Source organism: Lactuca sativa, chromosome 8 (assembly GCF_002870075.4).
Source record: "Lactuca sativa cultivar Salinas chromosome 8, Lsat_Salinas_v11, whole genome shotgun sequence".
NCBI lineage: Eukaryota > Viridiplantae > Streptophyta > Magnoliopsida > Asterales > Asteraceae > Lactuca > Lactuca sativa.
In genome coordinates this window covers 110249560-110268877 of record NC_056630.2, presented here as the reverse complement: position 1 = coordinate 110268877, position 19318 = coordinate 110249560, and positions in this window count along the sequence as shown.

The following is a 19318-nucleotide window of genomic DNA, read 5'->3' as shown; positions in this document are numbered from 1 at the left end:
CACCTTTAGAAGTTATTAGTGTTTTTTTTCTTCTGTGCTCAGAAACACAAAGAGAGAGGTTGAAAACTACCTTGCTTTATAGCTTGTTGAAGTGGAAACTAATACGTTGCTAAAAGAGCAACATGGTTATGCCTAAATGAAATTTTAAAAAAAAAATAGTGAGCGATTGTAAAAGAATATGAAGAAAAATAATCACTTACACCCTTACCTTAGAGAAAGATGTAGAGAGGCATGTTGAAATCAGATGTAAATAAGAAAAACATTAACAAAACCGGATGAAATCAGATGAAAGCAAACATTTATAAATTCACGATGAAAAGAGGAGATAAAAATGTATTTAAAGGGGTATAATTGTTTTTCGGAGATCGAACTAATTTCAAGGAGAGGTTATAAACTTTGGAAATGGTAAAACATGACCAGTGAGAAGCGAAAATTGATGGCCTTTTCTAAAGGTGTATTATTTATATTTTATAATTTACTAAATTCTTTAAGAAAACCCTAACCAAAAAGTGAGTGAGTCGTTGAGTAGATGCTAAAATTAAAAAAGATCTTCCTGTGAGAATAATTTATACTTTCACTTGAATCCATGTGGGGGATTTTTTATTTTGAATGTTAATTTTTGATTTGTCCTTTAACATTTTTTATAATATTAAAATTCAAAGTGTCACCGATGTCACGGATTATACTTTCACTTGAATTCATATCGGGGATTTTTTATTTTGAATGTTAATTTGTGATTTGTCCTGTAACATTTTTTATAATATTAAAATCCAAAGTGTGACCGATGTGACGGATTCTAGGCTATCTTTGCATTTAGATTTGAACTGAAACTGAATATAGTAAAAGAATTGGACCCCTTAAAAAATAGGTCATATGTACATGCTCACATTGCTCTTGCTCATCACCGGCCCAGATCCAAAGTATAAACATAAACACGCTTATGCAACCATGTTAGAACATGGGTTCAATAACCTCACCTTAAAAGAAATTCCCTCTCTTGATCAGTATTGTCCATGACTCGATGATTGGGTTCATCGACTCATGCATCAATGTTGATAGCTATATTATCGAATAATGCATCGTCCTCCAACTTGTCTGAGACTTCATATCGAGTTTGACATTGTCATCACTTTCATCAACTAAAACTTATCGATATATGGCACTGCACAAAATATGTTCTAGCATTTAGAGCAACGTTTTACACGCTACAACTGTCAACCACTCATCCATATTTTTCCTTACACCAAAATCCATTGATTTTGAAGGCCTTATACAAAAAGTAAATATTAACCATTTAGATATAATTTTCTATATATAAGCAAAATAAAATTGAGGATGAATTCGAGGGAAACTAAAAGTAAATTAAATTAATTAAAAAGGGACAAATGCAAATTTATAAACATTAAGAGCATAAATATGTTTTTTTTTATTATTATTATGTAACTTTGGAAAAATGAATGATACGATGGATTGTGAAAGATAGAGCATAAATGAGTGGTTGAAAGTGTAAATAAGAGTAAAACTCAATCATGCATAGTCTAACTAAATTGTACAGCCTAATTTTTTTTAATAAACATGAATTGTGTTGGAGATATGCCTACTGCACAACATCGTAATAACACAAATTAGTTTACATGTATAAGTTATACATTTGACCTAAATAGCAAGCAATAACAAATGAATAAAAAAAGAAACTAGTTTCTTATTTATTGAGTATCAATAAATAATTAGAAATTAATTATGTTAATTTGTTCTTTATTAAGACCTAATAAATGATTAGAAATTAATTGAATAATCATTTATTAAGAGCTAATAAATAATTAGGTGCAATTCGTTGTGCCTAAAAGAATTATATAATTATTTGAAATAATTAATAGATAATTATAAAAGGATAATTGCATGGTGATATAATATTATTATCAATAGATTTAAATTATGAAATGATTATAAAAGGAAGAGCCATAAGAGTTAAAGAATACCAAAAACCCTAAATTCCAGCCTTTATAGATCTGTCCCCTCTTCTTCTCCTCTTTTGATCGTCGATCCTAAGAAACTCATAGTTTTCTTTTGATCAAAATTATTCTGCTCTATAACTGGGGTTCTTGCTTGCTTGGTCAGTCAATGAGTGTGATATTGTTAGATAGGCTCTAGGTCCCCCAACCCTAAGGACCATAAAAATCAAAGCTTTACAGTCATGCATGTCCAATGCATGACTTGAACACCAACTAGGTCAATAAGAAGATAATGGGATCAAGACTCATGCTTGGAGTCAAAAACCAACACTAAACTTCATATATGAACTTCTACTAAAAGGTAATGCCTCAACAACTTTAGGGATCCCATGTATGCTACCCAACCCATCTATGAAAAAGAAAGCATAAATCTTAGATCTAGCATGCATTAGAGATCAAGGCAGGAGCTTTATAACTTACAAAGGTCCAAAAGCACAGCAAGAGGATGAAGTAGGAGCTTAATTGCCAAAAGGATTCACCCAATGAGTCTTCTTCTTCTTCTAAGGGCCAAAAACCACCAAATAAGCTCTTTAAGGTCACTAATGGAGGTTAAGAACGTTTTGAGCAGGAATGAGGTAATGAAGGCTGAGGGTATGCAAACCCTGGCCTCCCACTTCACTTAAATAGGGAGCAAAACAAGGGATTAGGGTTAGCCTGATATCTCGACGTGAACACCTATGTGTCACTTCGTGAGCCTTAAAATGGACATGTATCTCCGCCTAAAGTCACGTCACGAGGCACTATCTCTCACTTCGTGACTCTCTTACATTTGGGTTTTTCATTCTTAATTAGTTCAAACATTGAAAGCTCAAGTACCTGCAATAAATGTTACAAGATCGATCCTGAACTCTACTTGCCTCTCGGGAGGCACATCGGGTTGTTCCTTAGGGAAAACATCAGGAAACTCTCTCGTAATCAGAACATCGGAAACTGACTTCTCCTTCTCAACCCGTGTATCGACCATATATGTAAGATACCCCATACATCCATGTTGGATACACCGCCTCCCCTGGCGGCAAAACAGAAGGCAGATCCAACCCTAGTACCCTCACCATAAATGGTCAGCACTCCCCCACTAGGATCATGAATCGTCACTAACTGATTCTCATAGTCAATCAATGCCCCAAACCGAATCAGCCAATCCATACCCTCAATCACGCAGACATCTCCTATCGTAATAGGACTAAGATTAATCGGAAATCCAACACTAAAAATCTCCAATATACAGTCTTGGTATACCTTGAAAAGTGAAACCGTACGATCAGCAGCTATCCCAACCTTCAAAGGTCGATCCAGGGCTCCACAAGCAATACTGAAAACTCTACAGAAAGATGTAGACACAAAAGACCAACTCGTACCCGAGTCAAATAACACCAAGGCAAGTACATAATTCATAAGAAAAGTACCTAATAGAATTACATCATAAGCATAAACAATAAAATAATTCAGCTGGAATTTAAATCAGATACATACCAGCGACGACATTGGGTGCTGCTCTGGTCTCCCCCGCAGTCAACTAGAAAGCTCGACCCCTGGCCTTCGTGGCCTCAACCTTCCCCTGATGCCTACCAGTGATGTGCATGGTCGTAGGAGTAGGAGTCTGAGCCGGCTTTGTTGCAATAAGCGGACATTCGACCTTTACATGGCATGCCTGGTTGCAGCTGAAACAAACTTGCAAATCCTTTGTGAACTCCTTCGCAAAGTGCCCTTCCTTGCCACGTAAGTAGCATACCGATCTCGATGGTCAGGGACCCTTATGACCCTTACCGCACTGACTGCAAGTGCGACTCCTATGACCTCCTGGTCTTCAATCAGTGGGCTTTACCCGCTTAGTTGTCGGTTGCGACTGGACAAAGGGGGTATGATGCGTGTAATCGGCCGAGCTCAAGTAAGTGATTCCAGAATATCCATACATGTTTGTTATGATTATATGTTATAAGAATGGCATGCTAGGATGAGGCTAGGGATACTTTCAGGAATTGCATGATAAATTGGTCTGATATGTGATGCCTTGTAGCCTAGGGAGCATTGGATGTTATGCTAGATGGGAATATGTATTGGTATCAGTAATTGCTAAGTGTATGCTTTAAAAATTGTATACGGTTAGGATCATATAGACCTAGAATGATTGATTTGGCCTTATTTCCCGTTCTTCGTTTGGTTGTGGTCCTAGGGTAGAGTCTTTTATTCGACAGTCTATTTGATCTTGTATTGTGTATAATTTGCATGCATAAGGCAACCGGTAGTGAGAGTGGAAGTTCCTAGAATGAGTTGTAGTATGTGAGTTTGAATGTTCTTTGGTTATTCTTGTTGGATTAGTGTCTAAGTTCATAACTATTTTGATATGTACTTGACCCGATGGTGCATGGTCCTTTTGGGTTGCCTTCACCAAAACAACTTGATAGGATGAATTATGGAGAGAGATGATTAATTATAATTTATTAATATATTATGAGAATAATATATTAAAGGAGAAATCATATTTTTTTAATTAATATTAGTCAATAATTAATTAAGAACTAATTTTATGGCTAAAAGAGATTAATTAAACTTATGGGACTAGAACTATCAATTGTGTGATAGTTGAATATTGGGCTAATGGACTCCATATTAGAGGATTGGACGAATTCTATGGGGAAACCCATTAGAAATCGTCCAATGCCTCTAAGGAGGGAGTCCATGGGCTGCTTAGAGCCTAAGCAGTCAAATTAGGGTTTCCTTGTTAGATAACCCTAATAGCCTCACATATTTAAGGACCCCTAGGTCTCCAAAAACGTGGCTAACTGATTCCTTAGGGTTTCTAGAAGTTTTTGGGTGCCTCTCGTCTTCTCCTTCTTCATCCTCTTGCTCTTGGTGTTTGTGAGCCATTAGAGGTGTGACATTTATGACACTAAGTTTTCAGAAGCCAATTACAAGGAAGAAGAGATTGCTATTACTACATAACAATCAAAGGTAAGATCTAAACCCTATTCTTATGTTAATATCGATTATCACATGCTAGATCTAGATTTTAAAGTCTTGGATGAATGCATGTACAATAGAGAAACCTAAATCCAAGCATTAGAGTTTGCATGAGCACATAAGATGTTCTTATAGCCAAAACCCATCAATTATATGGATTGGAGTGCTAGTGCACGAATGTTGCTTGCTTTGTGGTTTGTAGAAATATTAGGTAATGTGAGTTAGCTATTAAGTGAATACGCTAAGTCACATGTGACAAAGGTTGAATAATCTCATAGTGATGGATTTGACTCTATTGCATAGCTCTCGTTTAAGTCCAACCGTTATCGGGATGATTCTTTTACTCAAAGGATTATCTGAGCTTGTTGCATGTGATTATATTCATAAGGTAATTAACTGACATTATGGGGAGTTCTTCAGCAGCTGATGGCAAGGTGAGGTCGGAAACCTAAGAAAGCCTAGGAAATGATTAGTGGGTTTTGTTGTGTTATTTAGCGAGTGCTTGGAGTATCAGTTTGAGAAGTTCACTTGGAGGATTCAGGATGATTCTTGAGGAAAGTATGGATAGGTGTGGAAGGTAGTATTGGGCCCGTACTACTGAAAGCATAAGGTCCATACTCGTATCGAGGAGAGTCTTGGAGAATTTAGGAAGCCTGTGGGATGAGGATTCTTGGGTATGTTCTGATCACTTGCATGTTGTTTTTTAGTATGGTGATGAGCACTCAGGAAGGAGGTTCTGGTTCTGGTTCCGACTTAGGTGCAGGTACTAAGCCGATTGACGAGCGGATGCGGGAGTTCATCTCGTCGGAGATTACACACGGTATTTTTGAGCAGAATCTTGTGATCTTTGGTACGGTAAAGGATGGGATTTTAGAGATTTTGGATGAGCTTCTGGGCGCATTCCGCGTTGAGGTTATTCTTATTGTTGAAGCTTGCACTCTTTCTTTCCGCGAGTTCCGTGCTTGTGGAGCTCCCACGCTCTTTGGGGAGAAGGACCCCGTTGCCAGTAGGAGATGGTTAGCAGATATGGCTAACTCATTCATGACGAGTTTCTACCTCAAGGGGTCGAAGGTCAGATTTGTCTCATGTCTTTTGAAGGACAGAACCCAAGATTGGTGGGAGGATGTAGAATTTGCTTTGAGAGGCGAATCCCTGGAGACGATGACTTGGGATGAGTTTGTAACCCAGTTTAGATTTGAGTTTGCACCAACTATTGAGGTGCATCAGTTAGCGAGGGAGTTTCAGGACCTTCGCCAGACGACTGAGACTATGGCAGAGATCACTGCCAAGTTCCGGGAGAGAGCTTTGTTAGTTCTACAGTATGTTGCGGACGAGGAGGCGAAGAAAGTGAGATATCAAGACATGTTGAGAGATGATATCAGGAAGTTTATGAGTTTATCAGGGTGCGATACCCTAAATGATATGATTTCTAGAACCCAAGAGTGTGAGATTGATTTGGAGCATCTCGGGAAGAGGAAGCCAAAGCAGACTCAGATTTTAGTGGGCTAGGTGAAGAGGCCCATGACTCAGGATTCTCGTTTGGGAGGCCATCAGGGTCGGGGATGTTGTGCTCAGTGTGGAAGGAATCATGAGGGAGGATGTCGCGAGATAGACCGAGGATGTTTTAGTTATGGTCAGATGGGTCATTTTAGTCGGGATAGCCCCCGTGGGTTGGATCCGATGTGTTTTTACTGCAATCAAGTGGGCCATAGGAAGGCTGATTGTCCGATGTTGGAAGTAGAGCAATGAGTGCACCTGCTCCAGTTACTTTGAGGATCACTGACGGTCGTGAGGGTAGGGCAGGAGCCCCAACAACAAGGAGTCGGGCATTGCAATGTTAGTCAGGGGAGGACAGGGTTTCATCAGGTGCTATTTCGGGTATGTAATCTTTGATTTCTTCTTGGTTATTATCAGTATCTATATTGCTTTGGAATCTTTAATTTATTTGGGTAAGCATTATTTTTGGTTTAGTTCTCTATTATTTCCTGGGTTATATCATCAAGAATTGTTACAGGCCATTTTACATGCCAGGAGTCATTAGTGGGTCGTATATTGCCGAGCAAGATTCAGTTTGTTCAGTTGTTATTCTGGTTCTTTGATGGGGTCAATTCAGGGGTATCATTTGGAAGGTTTATGGTCTGATTACCTGGTTAGTTCTCCAATGAAGTCAGATTTCAGTCATGATCAACATTTGATCTGGCATGATCGACAGTCGTCTATGGAAGAACCTTTGGGTTCAATCTCTACCGTTGCTAGGGAATGAGCGGTAGCAAGAAGACGGTGGTGGAAGTCACATGAGTTGTTTGGTCACTGGAAGCGCTAGGGGAATTTTATAATCAAAAGGTTTGAAGATGGTTATAATTCAAAGATCCTTCTGAGGATGGGAAGTTGGAGTAAAGATTCACCAATTCAGATCAATGGTTAGGATATCTGTCACCAGCATGAAGGACTTAAGGAGGTAAGATGGTTTGGGAATCCATCAAATTTTGTGGGTTGGGAGAGCTTCGACAAATCCAGGTGGGGGAGAATCGTTCAGATTTCTGGAAGTTGGATCAGGTGTGAAACTAGGGTGAGTTTCACATCCCAATTGGGAGGTAAGACGACTCAAGTGTCCATCTGGATTGAAGATTACATGATTTGGGAGTTTAGGTAACTTCCAACAGCTAGTTGGAATCTTCTTTGTGATGGATAGCAAGCATGTGGATGGAACCAGGTTGAGGTTTGTGTTAGAGCCTCACTACCTGTTCTTGTTTGATGAAGGCTTTGGGGTTCGAAGCATGACCTAAACACCTGATTGGGATTCAATCGGATGTGGGTTCGACTCAGGATGATGGTGATTGTTATGGTAGAGGTGTGGTAAGACCATGGGTGATGACCATGGCGGGATAGACGTGTTGTAAGACTATGGGGTGGCCGTAGCATTCATTGGATTGACAGATAATATGGAAGTGTTGTAAGTATGCGATGGGATCTTAGTGTTCACCAGATTGAGGTTGATCATCGTTGGGGTGGTCCGTTGCAGTTTCCGGACTTCGGTCTGATGCAGTGGGCAAGGCCCAATATGTGTTTATATGTTGTTGTATGGTATGTGGTAGTTTGGGGGAGCTCACTAAGCTTCGTGCTTACAGATTCAGTTTTGGTTTCAGGTACTTCCGCTAGCAAAGGGAAGAGTTCGGGTTGATGGCATCGCACCCACCACAACTTCAGTTTTATCCTGGGAGTTTTATTCAGATATTTTGTTATGATTGATACAATTTTGTTTTGACACAATTACTATGAATTTTGAGTACTCATTCCATGGTTCTTATTATATATGACATTGGATGATGTGATTTTTAGTAATATTAAAACAAAAATTTTTGGGTTGTTACACCATATTTGGCCTTGGATGATTATTTTGGAATTTGGGCTTTTTGGACAATTGGGTTGGGCATTAGCCTTGGGCCAATTTAGTGAAAGGGTAAAAAGGTCTTCTACCCTAGATTGGACTCTTAGTGTGAGTCGGGATCCAATTATTAATTGGATGTTATTTTGTGATTTATAGTGCAAGGATTTTAGTGGGCCAACAGCCAGAGATTTATCTGTGAGATTCAACAGTTTGAGGTGAGTATCCTCACTGTACTCGTGGGTCGAAGGCACCAATGTCGGCCCATTAGGTTTTTTTATGCTAGTTGTCTTTATGACTCTTGCATGGTATATTAGGAGATGCCCATTTATATGTTGGGCTAGGCCCATTGTATAACGACTAGGCCTATTTGTATGTTGGGCTAGGCCCATGGAACAAGAAGGGCTAGGTCCATTGTATCTTATGTAGGTGCTAACTGTCTTTGTGACTTTTATATTTGTATGATCAGGCTAGGCCAAATGGTTTGGCACGGATAGGCCCATTATGGTGGGTTGGGCTCAATATATCAGTTAGGCCCAATGGTATGTGGTATTTTGGGGAACTCACTAAGCTTTGTGCTTACGGTTTTATGGTTATGGTTTTAGGTACTTCTGGTTCGAAAGGGAAAAGTCCGGCTTGATCGCAACGCATCCACCCATGTTTCCGCATCATGATGATTTTGGGATTATACTCTGATAATTGTTTTCTTATGAAAGTATTTTTGATTATTTGGATTAGCAGATGTGACATCCCCAAATTCACGGCCAGAAAAGACCAATTTTTTTATGCTTTGTTTTATAAAATCAGAGTAATCCTTTGATTAAAAGTGTTGCGGAATTTGTTCCCAGAAAACATGATAAATTCTTTATCAAAGCATTTCCGAAGAAATGCAATTTATTCATTTTAAAACATTTGGGATGTCGTGGTCAATACAGACACATAAGCATTAAAAAAATTACATTATTTTACACGAATGATTTACATCTCCTTTAATCTCTCAGTGAAATGTATCTTCGTATCGATATATGTGATACAAAGAAAACTGAGTGGGTCGGGCTAGGGAGGCTGGTGAGCATATAGGGTTTTCAACCCACAATGTTATATCATATATGTATATATATTAGAACTCACAAACTTATACAATTTCACCATATAAAAACAACTCTTATCCCACCCCGTCGGTCCTCACAATGACACGATCTAAACTCTCGTATCAAAATTTTCCTCTTTACCTGATCCCTACTCACGGATCTAAAACTAACCTCTCCACCTGATCCATACTCCCGGATCTAAAAATAACCTCTTGATCTAATCCATACTCCCGGATCTAAAACTAACCTCTTGATCTGATCCATACTCCCGGATCTAAAACTAATCTCCTAATTTGATCCATACTCCCAGATCTAAAATTATGCTCAATCCATACTCCCGGACTAGGGACAAATAACTATGTCTTAATCCATACTCCCAGATTAATAACAAGTTTATCTCTTTTATTGACAGTATCGTTTTCGAGACCCCTATCGCAATACGTGTCAATGGGTTTTTAGAGTATACCGGTGAACATCAAGTTCACAACCCCCAACAAGTTGCGAGCCTACTAGTGTTCCAATGGACTGTCTAGAATAGTCTGTGGTTGTCATCCCTACTCTGTTGAATGACGGGGCCATCGCTTGGGTAAAGGTTTCACTCATTTTTCACCTGTCACCCTCATCTCAAGATCTAGATCACCCTTTTATCTCATTATCCAACTCATCTTTTATCACACACCAACTATCTCATCTACCCATGTTCTACCCAACATATTTGTAGATATAAAATACATATACAATTTAACTCATTTAAAAACTATATAAAACATCCATTCGACACTCATCTCAAATAAACAACAATATATAAACACATAGTACGTTTTTCATAGCAAATACTTCATATTTATGTGTTAGAAGAAAGTGACTACACACTCTCACATAACATATATGTAATACATTCAACCAATACTTATATTAAAATCGTGTTTATGAAAGAGACTATACACTCAATTGATAAGACGATTATCGGACAAAACTATGGCTCTCCAAGTAGTAATTCTTCGGTGAAACCGAGATATCTTCACACATCGGGTTTCTCGCGGGCAGAGCTTCGACTTGACAACTCTGTTTATCGGGATCTTCAGAGCATCGGGACTCGCTTCAAGTATCGAGATGATACCGGGGCTTCGGGGGGTTAAAAGTAGGCTTAAAGATGAGTAGAGTAGGAGAGAGGTTGAGAAATTAGCAACCAAACCCGGCTGCCTTCGGTTTCTATTTATAGGGCTGAAATTTCAGATTTCACGTCGTGAACCATCATTTCATGTCGTGAGCTTGGTCAGGCAAAGCTCATTGCGTTCGTCATCAGTCAACTTGCTCTGTCAGGCTCCAGAAGGCGTCAGAAGACATTTCACGTCGTGAACACTGTTTTCACGTCGTGGTCTCTGAAACAACTTTGGGGTTCGCGCCCCGAACTTCAAAAATTCATAACTTCCGCATACGAGCTCCGTTTTTGATGTTCTTTATATCCACACGTAGGTAAGATTATTCTCTACAACTCTCGTTTAGACTCTGTCGGCTAATTTTGAATTTAATTTTTATTATATTTATTTTTAGTAGGTCGAGACAGGAAAACTCCGTTATAAATTCATAACTTCTTCATCCGATGTCCATTTTCGTCTGTCTTTTTATCGTTGAACTACTATTGACAAGATCTTTGATTCGTGTTTACATTGTTTCAGCTAGAAATCCCTCGATCTCATATTCGAACTTCAAGTTGCATACTGCTAAGCTGAAACTTAGAAAAATCATGACTTCTTCATACGAAGTTAGATTTAGACGTTCCTTTTATGCAAGCTCTCGGTTTAACGTATTCTACGACTTTCATTTAGATTGCTAAGGCCAAATATCGCTCTATCGTAAATTCATTATTTACGTCGCACTGTGTCGTGCTGGTTCTGTCGCGAAACTTCGACAGGTCATAACTTCTTCGTTATAACTCGGATTTCTGCATTCTTTATATATCTGTAATCCTTGTCACGACCACTACAACTTCGTTAAGTTTATTCATTCTAAATAGTCTTCTATCAAAAAGTCATTTTTGATGTTCATTGTCTCTAAATTGACTAGCCCTGATCTACGGGCGTTACAGCATATATTGAATGTTGAATTAAAGATAGTTAGCGTTTTGGTTGAATTAAAAATGAAATTTTACCTCATAATTTTAGTTCGTTACATGAAGTAGGTTCAATGAAAAGAGAACCATCAAATCATCTGGATAAGAGCATGTATGTAACATCCCAAAATTCAAGGCCAAAAATTTCGGTTTTAGTTTAACAATTCATAAACCAACAGTATAAAAACATTCGTAATAATATCCCATGTAAAAACCAAAGCACCACTAATCAAAACAAGTTATTGTACAATAATATCATAGTGTAATCCCAAAGATCTCATGCAGAAATCATAGTGTGATGCGTTGCGATCGAGCCGACTCCTTTCCTTTGAAAACGAAGTACCTGAAACCAAAACTAAAATCATAGTGTGATGCGCTGCGATCGAGCCAACTCCTTTCCGGTCGCTGAGCTAAAAGGACCCCCACACAGTCATCCCCACACGACTTTCGAACAAATCCTCTTCTGTCAATAATTACGACTAGTTATCTTACCATTGTGGCTCTAACGACCTTCTGATCTAATTGATTAGGTCCATACTTCGAGTCCTGAAGTCACCAATCCAAAGCTAAAAGTGATTGCTACCTGACCAATGGTAGCCTTATATCACAAGCAATCTTATACGGTCCATTGCTTCCATGATCCCATAACTGTAGCGGCATTCCTACAGTCTTATTACTGGCTCAACCAGGTCTAATTCCTCTGGGGAAATCCATAAACCAATCTGTGGATCTGCCACGCCCTCATTGCTGCACCCAAACTGGTGGGTACTATTGTTCCTTTCACGTTCCAAAAACATGATCATGCTATCTACCAACCTTGTGAGTGCTACGGATACACCTACCGTCTCCTAACACTCTATCACTATCTACCAACCTCATGAATGCTACGGCTACACCTGCAGACTTACAATATTCTAGCACTGTCTGACCGCTAGTGAATGCTACGACTACCCCCACAATCTTACAACACTTTCCATGCTAACTGGTTGTTAGTGAATGCTACAGCTACCCCTGCATTCTTACAACACTTTCCATACTATCTGACTGCTAGTGAATGTTACGGCTACCCCTGTAGTCTTACAACACTTTCCACATTATATGACCGTTTGTGAATGCTACGGCTACCCCCGTAGCCTCACAACATTTTCCATACCTGGTCGAACACGCACTCGACCTAACACTCAACTGAACTTGAATTCTAACCGAAGCTCTATCCTGGTTCCCAAAACCTGCTATCTGATGCCAAGAAAAAGCATGAACCAAATGTTGGAACGTTTTCTAAACTCCCAACTCACCCAATCCTCAACCTAGACGGCTACTCGACCGCCTTCCCCCCTGACGGGGATGTGTAACTCATCCTAGTTTCACACTTATTTCTTCTCTTGAATATCGATCGATTCTCCCCCACTTAAATTCTACTAAGTCTTCCCGACACGTGAGAATTGAAGGATTCCCAATCCTTCTTACATCCTAATAGTCCATTGTCGACAACATGTTCTTACCAATGCTAGCGATCAAATACCAGTCAAACCTTAAGATCGCCCATCCTCTAAAATCTTGAAGAGTACTCTTGAAATCTGGTCCATTATGACACCTCAATCCACCTCCCATGCTGACAACTGGAGGCCTTAATCTTCACTCTGGCTGACGAATCCTTGTTCCTACTTCCAAATCTCGTAGCACCACAAAATTCTAACCGAACACAGCCTATGTGAAACTACAACTCTCTTGAACATCTAATGACCAACCACTTATGCATCTAACACCCACAACTGACACCACCATCTTCATACTACCACTCCTTTCCTAGCAACAGTAGTGCCTTGAACTCCGAAGTTCTTCCATAAACAATTGTCGACCATACCTGAACAATGATGGGACCACTGAACTTTGACTTCACTGGAGAACTATCGCTCTAACCCTGCCCAAATATCCTCTAAATGATACTCCTGCACAAATCCATACAAGAATCCGAAATGGTAACGGTACACATGAGACCCATCCCGCAAGATACGTCCCTCTGTAGGTTCATCAAGGACTTTCCGGCATGCAGAATGGCGTATAACAATCCTTGATAACCCAGACAATAGCATAGAACCAATCCGAGACCTGACTTATCCAAATTCACTCACAATTCTTAAGCGATATAGATTCCCGACATCCACCTAGTAGTAGTAGAAGATGACATACCCACAACATCTGGAGGAATCCTGATCAACTTTTATAGAGATACTTCGACCCTCCTGAGATCATGGGGAAAAATTCCCTTCCGATCTTGATGATAGGAGCTAACTATGGGATCCTCCTTCCTAAAGGATTTTTAAGGGTTCACAGACTTTGGGCTTTAGATGAGCCCCTAACTGCCCCGCGACAAATCTGGCCCGAAAGGCCCCGAGATGACTGTCGAAAGCTCCCAAATCCCTTCCTTGGTTGAACAAAAGACCACCGAGGTCCATTCCCAAAACTGTGCGAGTAATCTCCGATGAGATGAGCTCTTGCGATCGCGCATCAATTGGCTTAGGCCCTACTCCTTAGCTGAAACCAAAATCTAAGTCCCATTCTTGAGTGCTCAACACTATACCAAACTGACATTTAAGAGATCCGAATATACCCAAGATTCCTTATCCCACAGGCTTCCTAGATTCTGCATGACTATCCCTTATTCGAATATGGATCCTGTGCTTTTAGTAGTATGGGCCCAATACTACCTTCCATATTTATCCATACTTTCCTCAAGAATCATCCAGAATCCTCCAAGTCACCTTCTCAACTGATACCCCGAATGCTCGCTAACATCACAACCAAGTCCACTAAATCATTTCCTAGGCTTCCCTAGGTTCCTGAACCCACCTAGTCCTCAACTAGTGAAAGATTCCCAGTAATGTCAACTAGCTACCTCATGAATATAGTCACATGCAACAAAGATCATATACTCCTTCGAGTAAAAGACTCAACCCTAGAACGGTTGGACTCAGACAATAGTTTCACAATAAGGTCAAATCTATCACCGTGATATTATCCAGCCTATGCCACAAGTGACTTAGCATATTCACTTAATAGATAGCTCACATTACTAAGTGTCCCACAAATCACAAAGCAAGCAACATTCAAACAATGGAAAATCTAACCAACATATTCCAATCAAATCATTCTATCCTCTTATCGGGAATCTATACTAGAATGAGATTTTAAGGCTCATACAATCAAGCTATCCTATCTTTGACTAATCAGTACTAGGATGCAAGTCTACAAGCATATACAATATGTATATAAGGCATCCTTCCTAGATCCTTAGCCCTAATATAGCATGCAGTTCTCAAACTCATATCATATTATAACATAACATGTATGGGTATCTTAGGGAAAACTTACTTAAGCTCGGCTGATTGCACGCATCACACACCTTGTTCTTTTCAAAGTTCTTTTCCCTTTTTGAATCCCTTTTCAAATTATTTTTATAAAAATGATTTTCTTTTGAAAATTTTCATACCAAGTCCTCAGTTTGAGTCCAGACACACCTGAGAGTGCCCGAATCCCTAAAACTAAGGCTCTAATACCAATTTGTAACATCCCAAAATTCAAGGCAAAAAATTTCGTTTTTAGTTTAACAATTCATATACCAACAGTATAAAAACATCTATAATAATATCCCACGTCAAAACCAAAGTGTCAATAATAAAAACAAGTTATTGTAAAATAATATCAAAGTGTAATCCCAAAGATCTCATGTGCAGAAATCGTAGTGTGATAAACTCGATCGAGCCGACTCTTTCGTTTTCAACGAAGTACCTGAAACCAAAACTGAAAACCGTAAGCACAAAGCTTAGTGATTTCCCCCATCATACTACATACCATATAACACACATACTGCAAAACATATTTGGGTGCTGGCCTACCCCTTCGGTATCTTTCAACCGGTATTCGGGGATTGTTTCACCCCTATCACTACCACATAATAACATAGCATAACATACCTAAATATACTATCAGGCATATCTGGGTACCTGACCTACCCATTCGGTATCTTTCAACCGGTATCCGGGAGCTGGCCTCCCCTTCGGCATCTTTCAACCGATAACCGGAAGCTGGCCTCCCATTCGGTATCTTTCAACCGGTAACCATGGACTATTTCACCACCTACCACTACCATATAATAACATAAAATAACATACTACTAGGCATACATGGGTTCTAACTACCCCTTCGGTATCTTTCAACCGGTATTCGGGGACTATTTCACCCATACTAATACTAACGTATATAACAGAGCATCCTAGCACATAAAGCATATCAGATAGTGGCAAACCAGATAATTATCACAAGGATAATCATCTAACAAATATCTCCTACTAGTGGGTCGGCATTGTAGCCTTAGACCCACTTCTACTGGAAGGTAACTCACCTCACACTGTTGAAGTCCCGCGGACAAAAATCTAGCTGCTGGATGGCAGAATTTCGAACTGTCAATCATCAAAATAACACCCAATCCGTAATTGGGTTCCAACATATACCCATAAGTCCATGCTTGGGGTAAAAGGCTACTTTACCTCCAACTTAGCTTGACTCAAGCCCAAGGCCATTCCAAAGGCCCAAAAGTTAACTATGAGTCAAAGCCCAACATATGGCCCAATTATCCAAATTAGGCCCAAACCACTACATGGTCTTCCCCTAAGGTCCATCCATATATTCTTAATCCATATGATTGTTCTTAAATGTCCCATTAATAGCCCAATCACCAAAGCCCAATAGAAAGGCCCAACTTAAGGCCCAAGTAAGATTAGGGTTTCACATAAAATGACTCACTTAACCCATTAAGGACTTAATCTATTAAGTCCATCAATCTACTAGGTCAATCATATAGTGTGGTCGGGCTTAATACATAATCCCAATCCGGTCATCCAAAATGCGGGTCCCGACAACCCATAACCCATATAATCTAAAATTAGGGTTTTCTAGCCCTAATTAAGGTTTCCAACCCAATCACAACCCAATAGGCCCAAAAGCTAAGTCCTTAGATCCATTAGGGGTTCAGGCCCACTAGGGTTTCATTAGTTGGGCACCACCCACTACCACCTCGAGTAGTGGTGGTCAATAGCAGATCATGGTGGCAGCCACCACCTCACGGTGGTGGTTATGGTTCCAGTCTATTTTTGTCTAAGCATCCCAAAAGCAACTAAACACAAGCAAAAGCACACCGCCACCTAACACAGCGGCTGGTGGCGGCAGCTACCACATCACGGTGGTGGTTATGAGTTTTCTTTTTATTATTCTAGCACCAATTACTACATTACAATGCAATATCCTAAATAACACACACACACACTAATACAAACACACACACACACACACAACCACTGTAACGCCCGTAGATCCGGGCTAGTCAATTTAGAGGCAATAGGGGTCGAAAATGACTTTTCGACAAAAGATTATTTAGAATAAATAATCTTAACCAAGTTGAAGAATATATCACAAGGTTTCCATGCATATAAAGAACGCCGAAATCCGAGTTATAACGAAGAAGTTATGACCCGTCGAAGTTTCGCGACGGAACCGGCATGACACCGGGAAGCGTAAATAGTGAATTTATGATAGAGCGAGATTTAGCCTTAGCGATCTAAACGAAAGTCGTATAATATGTTAAAATAAGAACATCGATAAAAAGAACGCCCAAATCTGACTTCGTATGAAGAAGTTATGATTTTTCGAAGTTTCGGACTAGCAGTGTACAGCCCGAAATTCGAATATTAGATCGAGTGATTTTTAGCCAACACGACCTAAACAAGAATCGAAGATCTCAGTAAGAGTAGCGTAACGAGAAAAATATGGGCGAAAACGGACGTCAGATGAAGAAGTTATGAGGATTTAACGGACCAATCCTGTCCCGGCCTGTTAATAATATAAAATTTAAAATCGAGCCAAAATTAGCCGACGGAGTCTAAATAAAAGTTGTAGAGTACGTTCCCGCCTTCGCGTGGATATAAAGAACGTCAAAAACAGAGTTCGTATGCGAAAGTTACGAATTTTTAAAGATTAAACTTGAATTTGTGAAGTTGTTGCTAGATGAGATGACGTGGCACGATCTAGACCATCCATCGCTGAAGAAAGCCTCGCCTCGGATGCATGACACGCAACCCCTCGCATACGCCCAGCGTTAGCATCAGACGCCCCGCGTACGAGGTTCGGAACGCCCCGCGTAGAAGAACTCTTCCTCGGCCCATAAGCATCCACGTCTCACCATCCGAAGCTTGCCATGCCTCAGTCTTATCCGAAGCTACGTGCAACGTAATGCTGCTGTACACCCAGTGTACCTCCGAAGGCTCGTGCCTATAAATAGGCTGCGAGGGTTGCCGAGCAAAACACACCAATTTCTTTCTCTCACTAAAATTATTTCTCTCTCTAATGGTTTTAACCCTCCCCTAAGCCTAGGTGATCCCCTAGCACCCTAAGGAAGCCCCGAGGCTCCCGGAGTCCCGAGAAAAAGGAGCCTTTCGGTTTCAAAACGCTGCTCCAATTAAGTTCTGGTTTTCGATAAAATTCGTTGTAAGTGTGCTACGCTTACGTAATTTTTAATATAGCTTTCAAATAATTATAGGAATGTTATTAGGTCCTTAAAATAATTATTTGGGCTATTATTATGAGTTATATTGAGTGTTATTAACACTTATATAATAATAATAATCGTCAGACTAATTAATTTGTCGCGGTTATCGTTAGACTAATTAATGGGTGTCTACTCTCACCCACCGCTTCCTTGATCGGTGGAGGGTCGTTAGCCGAACGGGTAGGACAAGGACTTATAAATTCTCATTAAAAGTATAATGATACTACTAACATAACTAAACCTTATTAAATTCCCAATCTTAGTTATTTTAGGAAAATGTGAATAAGGTGCTAATCCATGAAATTACACTTTACACTTTGTTTAAGTCGTTAGTGGAGCGTGTGTGGTCAACCGGCACATCGATTGAGGGGTAATACATTAAGGGTACCAAGTAATTTGCATGGTTACTTCACACCTTGTTTTGTGATCTTCGGCATCCCAGTCACAAAACTTGAAGGGCACACTCGAGATTGAAACATGCCATTGAAAAGTTCAATGAATCTCAAAAGAATCTAGGAGTTTCAAAACCAATTAAAACCTAATAATACATTTCATTTATCTTGGTGGAAATTGGTGAATCGTCATTCACCTACCTTGAAATACTCTATAGCTTGGATTACGACATCCTTCTTCCAAGTTATAAAATATTGTGTTGGGTCCTAGCATTAATTTCATATTGGGTGTTATATTAGGGACTTTAAATCAAGTATCTTGAATATCTCCAAAAAAGATGTCTAGTTCAGACATCTATGATCATCCCAAATCTCTTGGAACTTCATTTCCTCCACCTCCTCCAATTATTCTCCCTAACCCACAAGTTCTTGAGAAGTTTAAGGTCACTCAAGCCCTATTGGAAAGCAAAGGTCTATGTGTGATCACATTTTGGAAATGTAGTCACATATTGACAAGCCGGGAGAGTTGGGTGTCAAAGTCTTGAGAAAGTTGGTGGCTCAACTACTTTCTAAGTCACATAGTGAGTTCCTTTGGGACTCCTATGAAACAGACTATGACAAGACCCTTAATGATCTTATCTATTTGCTAAGATCAACTTCCTAAAACTTTATGGACATTGACAATGATGACATTGGATATCCAGTAAAGCTCTCTCTTCCCAATGGAAAGGGATCGACCATAGTCAACTCGGTTGACCAAATG